This window comes from Mastomys coucha, unplaced genomic scaffold, assembly GCF_008632895.1.
Source record: "Mastomys coucha isolate ucsf_1 unplaced genomic scaffold, UCSF_Mcou_1 pScaffold2, whole genome shotgun sequence".
Lineage (NCBI taxonomy): Eukaryota > Metazoa > Chordata > Mammalia > Rodentia > Muridae > Mastomys > Mastomys coucha.
Window position 1 is genome coordinate 22115525 of NW_022196902.1, and position 7487 is coordinate 22123011.

General features: G+C 39.8%; 1 protein-coding gene across 6 annotated transcripts in view; it reads right to left on the minus strand.

Annotated features, from left to right (window-relative positions):
* Rnf146 (ring finger protein 146) overlaps positions 1-7117 on the minus strand; it is a 19501-nt gene extending 12384 nt beyond the window's left edge. For 2 of the 6 annotated variants that reach the window (XM_031380689.1, XM_031380694.1), the window contains exon 1: positions 6989-7117. The gene's annotated coding sequence lies outside the window, so the exon portion shown is untranslated. Of the gene's footprint in view, positions 1-606; positions 633-6324; positions 6378-6968 lie in introns of those variants that run through there. The other 4 variants (XM_031380690.1, XM_031380691.1, XM_031380692.1 and 1 more) reach the window with 4 other exon arrangements.
* Between the last annotated feature and the right edge of the window lie 370 nt (positions 7118-7487).

Sequence of the window (7487 nt, forward strand, 5' to 3'; positions counted from 1 at the left end):
GAGACTGAAGGAAAGACAAGCCAGCCTAAATATAGTTAGTTATCTCCTGAGAGGCTCTGACAGTTCCTCACAGCTTTTGTGGTGCGAAAAAGTTCAGTGGTATCACACAGGATTATCAACCCAAGTCCCTCCCACAGCCTGCTCAGACACTGCCCATTTTCTCTCAATGCCACTTGCAGGTGAGAGGGAAACATTTTATTGTCTCAACATGGCTTTTTCTGAGACTACCACTGCTGTGCTGACTTCATCATTTCACTACATACCATCCTCTTCATGCTATCTGCTAACAGCCCCACAAACCTACTTAACTGTCCCTAAGAATGAGCAGCCCAGCTTCTCTGCTGTCCTTAAACCATGTTCCAATATTCACTCTTTAGAAGCAGGTGTGTAGCTTCTTAAAGGTAAGTATTTTGGGGCTAGAGATCCTGATGAAATTAGTCTAAAAAAGTTAAAACTGCCCTTTATTTTCAACTTGTACTTCCTCTCGGCAATAAAGTGCCACTTGGCATTGTCATCTAAAAGAAGTCCCAATCCCATTCTCAGACACAAGTGCTGGCCCTTCCAGATCATTTCCCATTCCCACACCCGCCCTTTAGTTATGGAGACCTCTGGCTGCTTCCCCATCTTCTTTCCTTTATACGATTCCTGATGTCATTTCCTTTCCTGACCAATCTAGAATCATCTGAAAGTTCTCCCCTAACAAAACCCCCGTTTTCATCTCCTCTGTGGTCTATATAAACACCTACATCTGCTGAATCTTGCAATGTGCCATTTCAGTTTTCATGCCTTGGCCACTTAATGGTCAGAGAAAATGAGAAGACACTATTACTACCTTCTCTGGCCCTACATACTGTCACACCAAATCTTGTCATCTTGGATTCTCAACAGTCTGGGAATTTCCTATGGACTATTATGTAACCAGCCTTAAGTTCATTCATGAAGTCTCTGAGTAACACATTGGAAAAAATGGATCATGGTCTTCCTAAACTTGGCACCAAATTGTAGTTTTCCAGTCTATTCAATAAAGGCAAACTCCTTAGGAAAATGAAGGCTTTAGGTCTCTGAACCCTAAATAAGTAAGTCCCTCTTATTTATCCTTGGCAACCAGCCTTCCACATTAATACCAAAGTTATATCAAAGTAGTCAATGCTCCAAAAAGCTCTTGATAATTCTGTATATCCTCCTGCTTTTAAAAGTCTTCCTCTTTTACAGCTTATAAAATGCCCAATGATGTTCACTGCACTGCACAGGAATGGTCACTCAAACTATTTCCCTCTCCTGTATTTTATGTATTTTTCTACTATAGAATGAGTATTGGCATTATTAATTTATACACTGACTTTTTTCACGGAATCATAAGGACAAGACAAATGTCATATCTTTAAATGGCTGGTAAACTGACAAACAATTTGTGTTGATTTAAACTGGTTTGTTTAAATACCACAATACTTAAGTCACAAAATACCTTGGTTTCCTCTGAGAATGTACACTTCTGGAAACGACCAAATACATAAAGTTAGAGAACCCTTTAAAGAATTTCCATTGTAAGTGAGCATTACAGCTGCAGCTCTAGAACCTGTCATCTTCCTATCTTTTAGCAAGCACAAAATTCACCTGACTAATGACTACTTAAGGATTGTCCAGAGTGCAGGTAAAAATCCAAGAATAAGGTAAAATTCTTGCCTGTAAAATTTGGTCACACATTTCTTATAAAAATTTTGGCAAATCATTGCTTAGAAATAAGAAAGGTGCCTTTTTCCTCCCACTGAAATACAGAGAAAAAAAATTTTGTTCCTATTTTTAATTCTCTCCTTCCATGCATTTACTTACATAGTTTCTCTTTAGTAAACTGTCGCTGCCTATTCACCTACCTATCTTGTCATAAATATTTAATCTCTACAACTGGTTTGTACTTAAAAGATCAAAGCAAATAGAAGCAAAGAAGTTTTGAAATAACCCATACAAATCTTTAAGAACACCTGCACTTGGACACCTAAGTAGATTGTAGTCTTTTACAAAACTAGCTAGCTACACAGTAAACACCATGAGAATCTTACTAGAACAAGGCCACTTTCTCTCCTCCGTCCTACCCCATCCTTAACAGAACACACTCACCTCCCACACCTATCCACTATACTTACGGTTAGCAGTTAAAAGGAAAAACTTCCTAAGGGACCACAAGGAACATCCCTGTATCATTTCTCATTGACTAATGTGCTATCTTTTCAAAACATGGTTAAAATACATTTACTTTGCCTGATACATCTTTTACACTCTATATTTTTTCTGTTCTAAAAAACCTAAAAGATAGAACTTTTAGAAATTCTTTTCACAAATTTTTAAGCTACTGATTTTATTATGTCCTCCAAAGATCTTTAACAATACAATAAACTCAAATACTACCATAATTTATTCAGTGCATCCTTAGAATTGTTTTACTCCATTTATGCATCCATTTTCAAAATCTTTGGCTCTCAGAGACAAACTTTATCAAAGTATTCCATCAACAAACCTGGCTCCAGCTAAATGGGAATAATTTTCCAAATGTAAACAGGATGTACACAGTATCTCTGTGAGGACAAAGTACATATATTTTCTAAAACCTTGCAGGTTATGGTGATTTTTTCCAATTTATGTATCTCACAGAATTTTCAAAGTTGAGACAAAATGAATAGTAAAATTTGGGGGAAGGAAAATGAACTAAAATGCCCACAGAAATATAGGTCTCAGAGGACCAGCAGCATCAGGACCACTAGAGGGTTCCTTGGAAATGACAATTTGAATCCCAGACTAGAGTGAGATCTCCTGACGATGTGCCCACTGAAGTCAGGGGAGCACTGGTAATCAGTTTGACCACTGAATCCTCGAAACAGCCTTGAAATTGGGACTATACAATTTACAAAGAAGGAACATCAAGTTCTGAAGGTATATGGCTAAGTGAAAGTCTAGAATTGAGCGATACTTTAAGATGGGATTTAAATTCAAGTATACATCTTTAAAAAAACAAACAGAAAAAAAGAAAAGAAAAGAAAAAGAAAACTGTCCTAGCACTGGAGAGGCAAAAGCAGGGAGATTGTCAGGAGTTCCAGGCCAGCTTGGGGCTTTATCTCAAAACACACACACACACAGACACACATATTCTCTCTCATTAAAAAAAAAGAAAGAAAAGAGAAAAGGAAAGGAAAGGGAAAAAGAAAGCACCAAAAGACCCTTTCTCTTAGGAAAATCTAACATTATCTTATAAGAAGCCAGTACCTAATTTCAAATTTCTAGTTACATTAAGGCTAATAAAAAGGAAACAGGGTAATGTTAAAGTGTACTTTATATAACTTAGTGTATTTACAGTATTATCACTTCAATATGCATCCAATAATAAAATCATTAATAGGATACATTTGTGTGTGTATAATCTGAAATCCATATATACTTTATATTCTGCACAACTCAGACCTCAGTACTAAATGCTCCAGGAGTCTACAATCCCACCAAAGTGATCTACAATGTCTTAGTATTGACACACTTCCCTTAAAACATGAAGCTGACAAACTTGTTACTTGCTGAACAGAAAAACTGAACTACATGCAAAATACAGAAAACAAACAAAAAAAACCCTGTATATATTGTGTTGTGATAGGTTTAGGTGGCAAACAGATCCATTACTACAACCTTGCAAACTACAATATCAAAAGGCAGAAAACAGCATATACATGGCATGTAACACTCAGGTGTCAGATGAAGATACCAGCACATAATTTTCACATTATTTCAAATGAGATATATTTCAAGCCCCCCCAACAAGGTGTTTTTATTTTCCTCAAGAGAAGATTTTTCAAAGGGGGGGGGCTAAACTAAGTGTTAGAAATAATTTAGCAAACATCTACAATTCAAATATACATAATTCCTCCCACAATAATTTTTAAATTATACCAAATTCAATACAAATGAATAAAGTAACATGAAAATAGAAAAAAGAAACAAGGTTCTTTAGCAATTATGGAGGAAAAAGTGACAGACTAACTTTATATAAGTATGTTTGTAGATTAGCAGTGAATTTAGATCTTTATCCATTAATCCAGTTTTAAAAAACTGAGAAAGTTATATTTTATTATTTTAAAATTGTAACCATTGAAGAAATTTAAATTATAATTACTGACCACATTGTTAATATTTAGGATTAATATTAGGATTAATAATGTAAACAATTAGGATTAATTTTAAGCCAACCAAACTTTTTAAAAGTCCACTGTCCCTAGATAATAAACTTGAATAAAATATTGGCTCTTTAAGAAAAAAAAAGGTAAATCAAGGAAAAAGATGAACATATCACGATAGAAATAAAACTATAAATGTCAAATTATATACCCTTGAACATTTTCTGCTTTTCCTATTTAAAGTTAAGGTGTAATGAAATAAGAGTTACTCAAAACAGAATATACTGTATAGAAAACGTATCAATGATAGGGGGACTACTTCAAACCTCATTATGTAAATATGTTTACTTATATATATATGTGTCTATTATAAACACAAGAAAAATGAGTAGGGGTCAAGTGGGATCTAACAAACACATCTTAAAATTTCTTAAGAAAGATTCCCAAATTCACAAGTATGTAACTGTTACAACATATCAATCTTTGTATTTTATCATCAATCAGCTTTCTTTAAAAGTCTAAGGTAGGCTTGGAAATAAGGGTTCTAGCAAAACTCACTTTGGTTAAGTAGGGTTCCATGCTTTTTTTTTTTTTTTTCTGAGACAGCATTCTCTATATAGCCCTGGGGGTCCTGGAACTCACTCTGTAGACCAGGCTGGCCTAGTACTCAGAAATCTGCCTGCTTCTGCTTCCCATGCACTGGGATTAAAGGTGTGTGCCACCACTGCCCTGCTTGTTCCACACTTTTGAGGGATCTTTATGTCTTGTGTATGGCTGCCCTTAACAAGCCTCATTCTATGACTCTATTTACTTCTATTTCAGTCCTTACATGTAAGTGTTAGCCTTTAAATTCCTTCTCTCCAAAGTGAGCTTTGTATTTATTTCATTAGCACATGAGATATAACTGTTAATTTCTATTTATATTTAACACATGTAATCTCATCTAACATGTTTCAGGCTGGATGTGCGACCTTTGTCAAGTCGGCCCTATGCTTTTGTTGCTTTGCCCTCCCCTCTGTAACTGGACAGCGTTTGAATTAACAGTCTTTAACAATAGGCTTTGTATTAACTAACTAGAGAGGTACATGAAAGTGTACAAAAAAGCAAAGGAAGCTGTAGACTACTGTAATCAGTATCCATGTTCAAAAAACTGTTTCTAATCCACTCAGCAGTTACCCAAATTCAGACTCTGTGATCAAGAAGGCAACCAGGCAAGGGGATAGAAAAGACTCGATACATCCATCTCTCATACTGATAGGAAAATGTGATAAATCTTTCAAACTCATATATGGCTAACAGGAAATATGTTTTAAACAGATGGATATGAAAAAGTTCTTCCTATTATTTTCTTCTTCTAAGTCAAGGAATCATGTTGGATCCAAAAAAACCAAACCAAAACAAAACCCTGAACAGTTCCCAAGTGGCACTTTACTACCCGTCTCCTACTATCTATCTATCTATCTATCTATCTATCTATCTATCTATCTAACTATCTAGCTATCTATCTAAATTTATTTTGCATTCCTCTTATCTAATGACCAATTATTTGGGACATTTCCCCATGACTACAACTCTACTCAGTTCTTAAACAGCATCAAACAGAAGAAACCTTCAAACGTTTAAGTGCCAGGGTTTCACTCTGTCCACATTACACAGGCCCATTGAAGACATAAACAAACTCTGTGATATCCAAAATTCCACCTTTAGTGTAGCACTTACTCTTGAGTTTTCTGTAAAATGAGACTTACTTCACCTATTTTCATGTGTTTTTTACAGCTCCCAGACTCTTTACACGCTATAACTACTAATATGTGTGGGTATTTTTCTTAATTTGTTCTTTAACATGACATGTCCTTTAAAAGTCTAACGATACAGATTATTTACTGTTATTTTGTACGCATTCAAATTCTATGAATACATGCCTTTCAATGTCCAAGCTCCAGATACACAGCCAGTTTACAAAACAACACACACCCTGGCACCTAAAATGTCAATCAAAGAATGAAGCCTTTTCTGTCCTTTTTGCTCTCTTTTTTAAGTTCTCTAGTATTTCGATGTTGCAAAAAGAAAACAAAATTCTGAAAACTTATGAAGAGCTTAAAGAGCACCCTGAGAAAAAACAAAATGTAGTTGTCAGAATGCGTGTGCTAACTTACAGTGGGGAACATCTTACCTAGTTAGAGGACGGTTCCATTTCCACATCCTCAAAAACAATGTCACACAGCCCTTTAAAAAAAAAAAATCCAGAAAATAAGACACCGACAACAATGGGGATGCCGTGTGCTCTCAGATGGGGTGGAGGGTACGGGAAAGAACTCTACATCCAGCAACCAGAACAAAGCGACAGCCGGGCCTCTCAAGATGCACCCAGCTTGGGAGGCCCAGTTGGTATTCCGACACCTCAGGGTGATTTCGGGTTTTGGGAGCCATCAAAACAAGAACGCTCGGCAGCTTCCGCCAGCGCGAGGAGGAAGGGTCGACGCCGGGCACTGGACACGACCCAGAGGAACAGCGGCGGCGGCGGCAGGGCAGGCAGCATGCAACCCGTGGCCGACCGAGGCCCGGTCGAGCCCGCCTGAGCCGCCCGCAGCCCGGCCTGTCTGCGCAGTAATGGCCGGGGCCGCGCCCGTCACAGTCCGGGCTGCGCCAGCTCGGCCTCCCTCCGCGCGCCCGTCCGGGCCGCGCTGGCCAAGGGCGTCCCTGTCCTACCGGCCCTCGACCCGCCGCCGCCCGCCGCGGACTCCGATCGCCGCCTCGCAGCCACCGAAGCCGTAGTGCCCCAGCCGAGGCCCGCAGCCCACGCCCCCCGCTCCTCACCCGTCCCGACCGGAGCCCACCTCTCGGCCACCGCCGCAGCCACCTCGCAGTCTTTTCTCCTTCGCTTCCGAGCCCGCAGCCGACGGGGACGCGCGCGGCCGTCACGTGACCGCCAGGCGCTCGAGGGGCGGGGCCGCGCCTGCGGAAGCCACGCCCACCCAACGTGGGCGCGCAGGGCGTCCCTGCCTAGGCGGTTCGCACGCTTCTTCTCTCTGTCCTTATCTGAGACCGGGTTGTTCCTTGTCCTTGTTCCGGCCCTCCCTCGCCCTCTGCGTGGCGCAACTTGTGGCCTCCTGGTTCTGTACTGATGGAGGTCCATCGAGATGGCTTGTGGGAGGAAGCTGGACCTTCAGTACCAGGAAGAAGAGCCTTCCCAAAACTCAGCCTTTTGGGCCAAGTCCTGAGTTTCCTTTGGCCGTGCTCTTAGCGAGAGACTACCGCTTGTTCTTATAAAAAAGGCACCCGTAAAGGCACGGCTTGGACTGGATGGTCCCGGGGATGCTCCGATTTATTCACTTC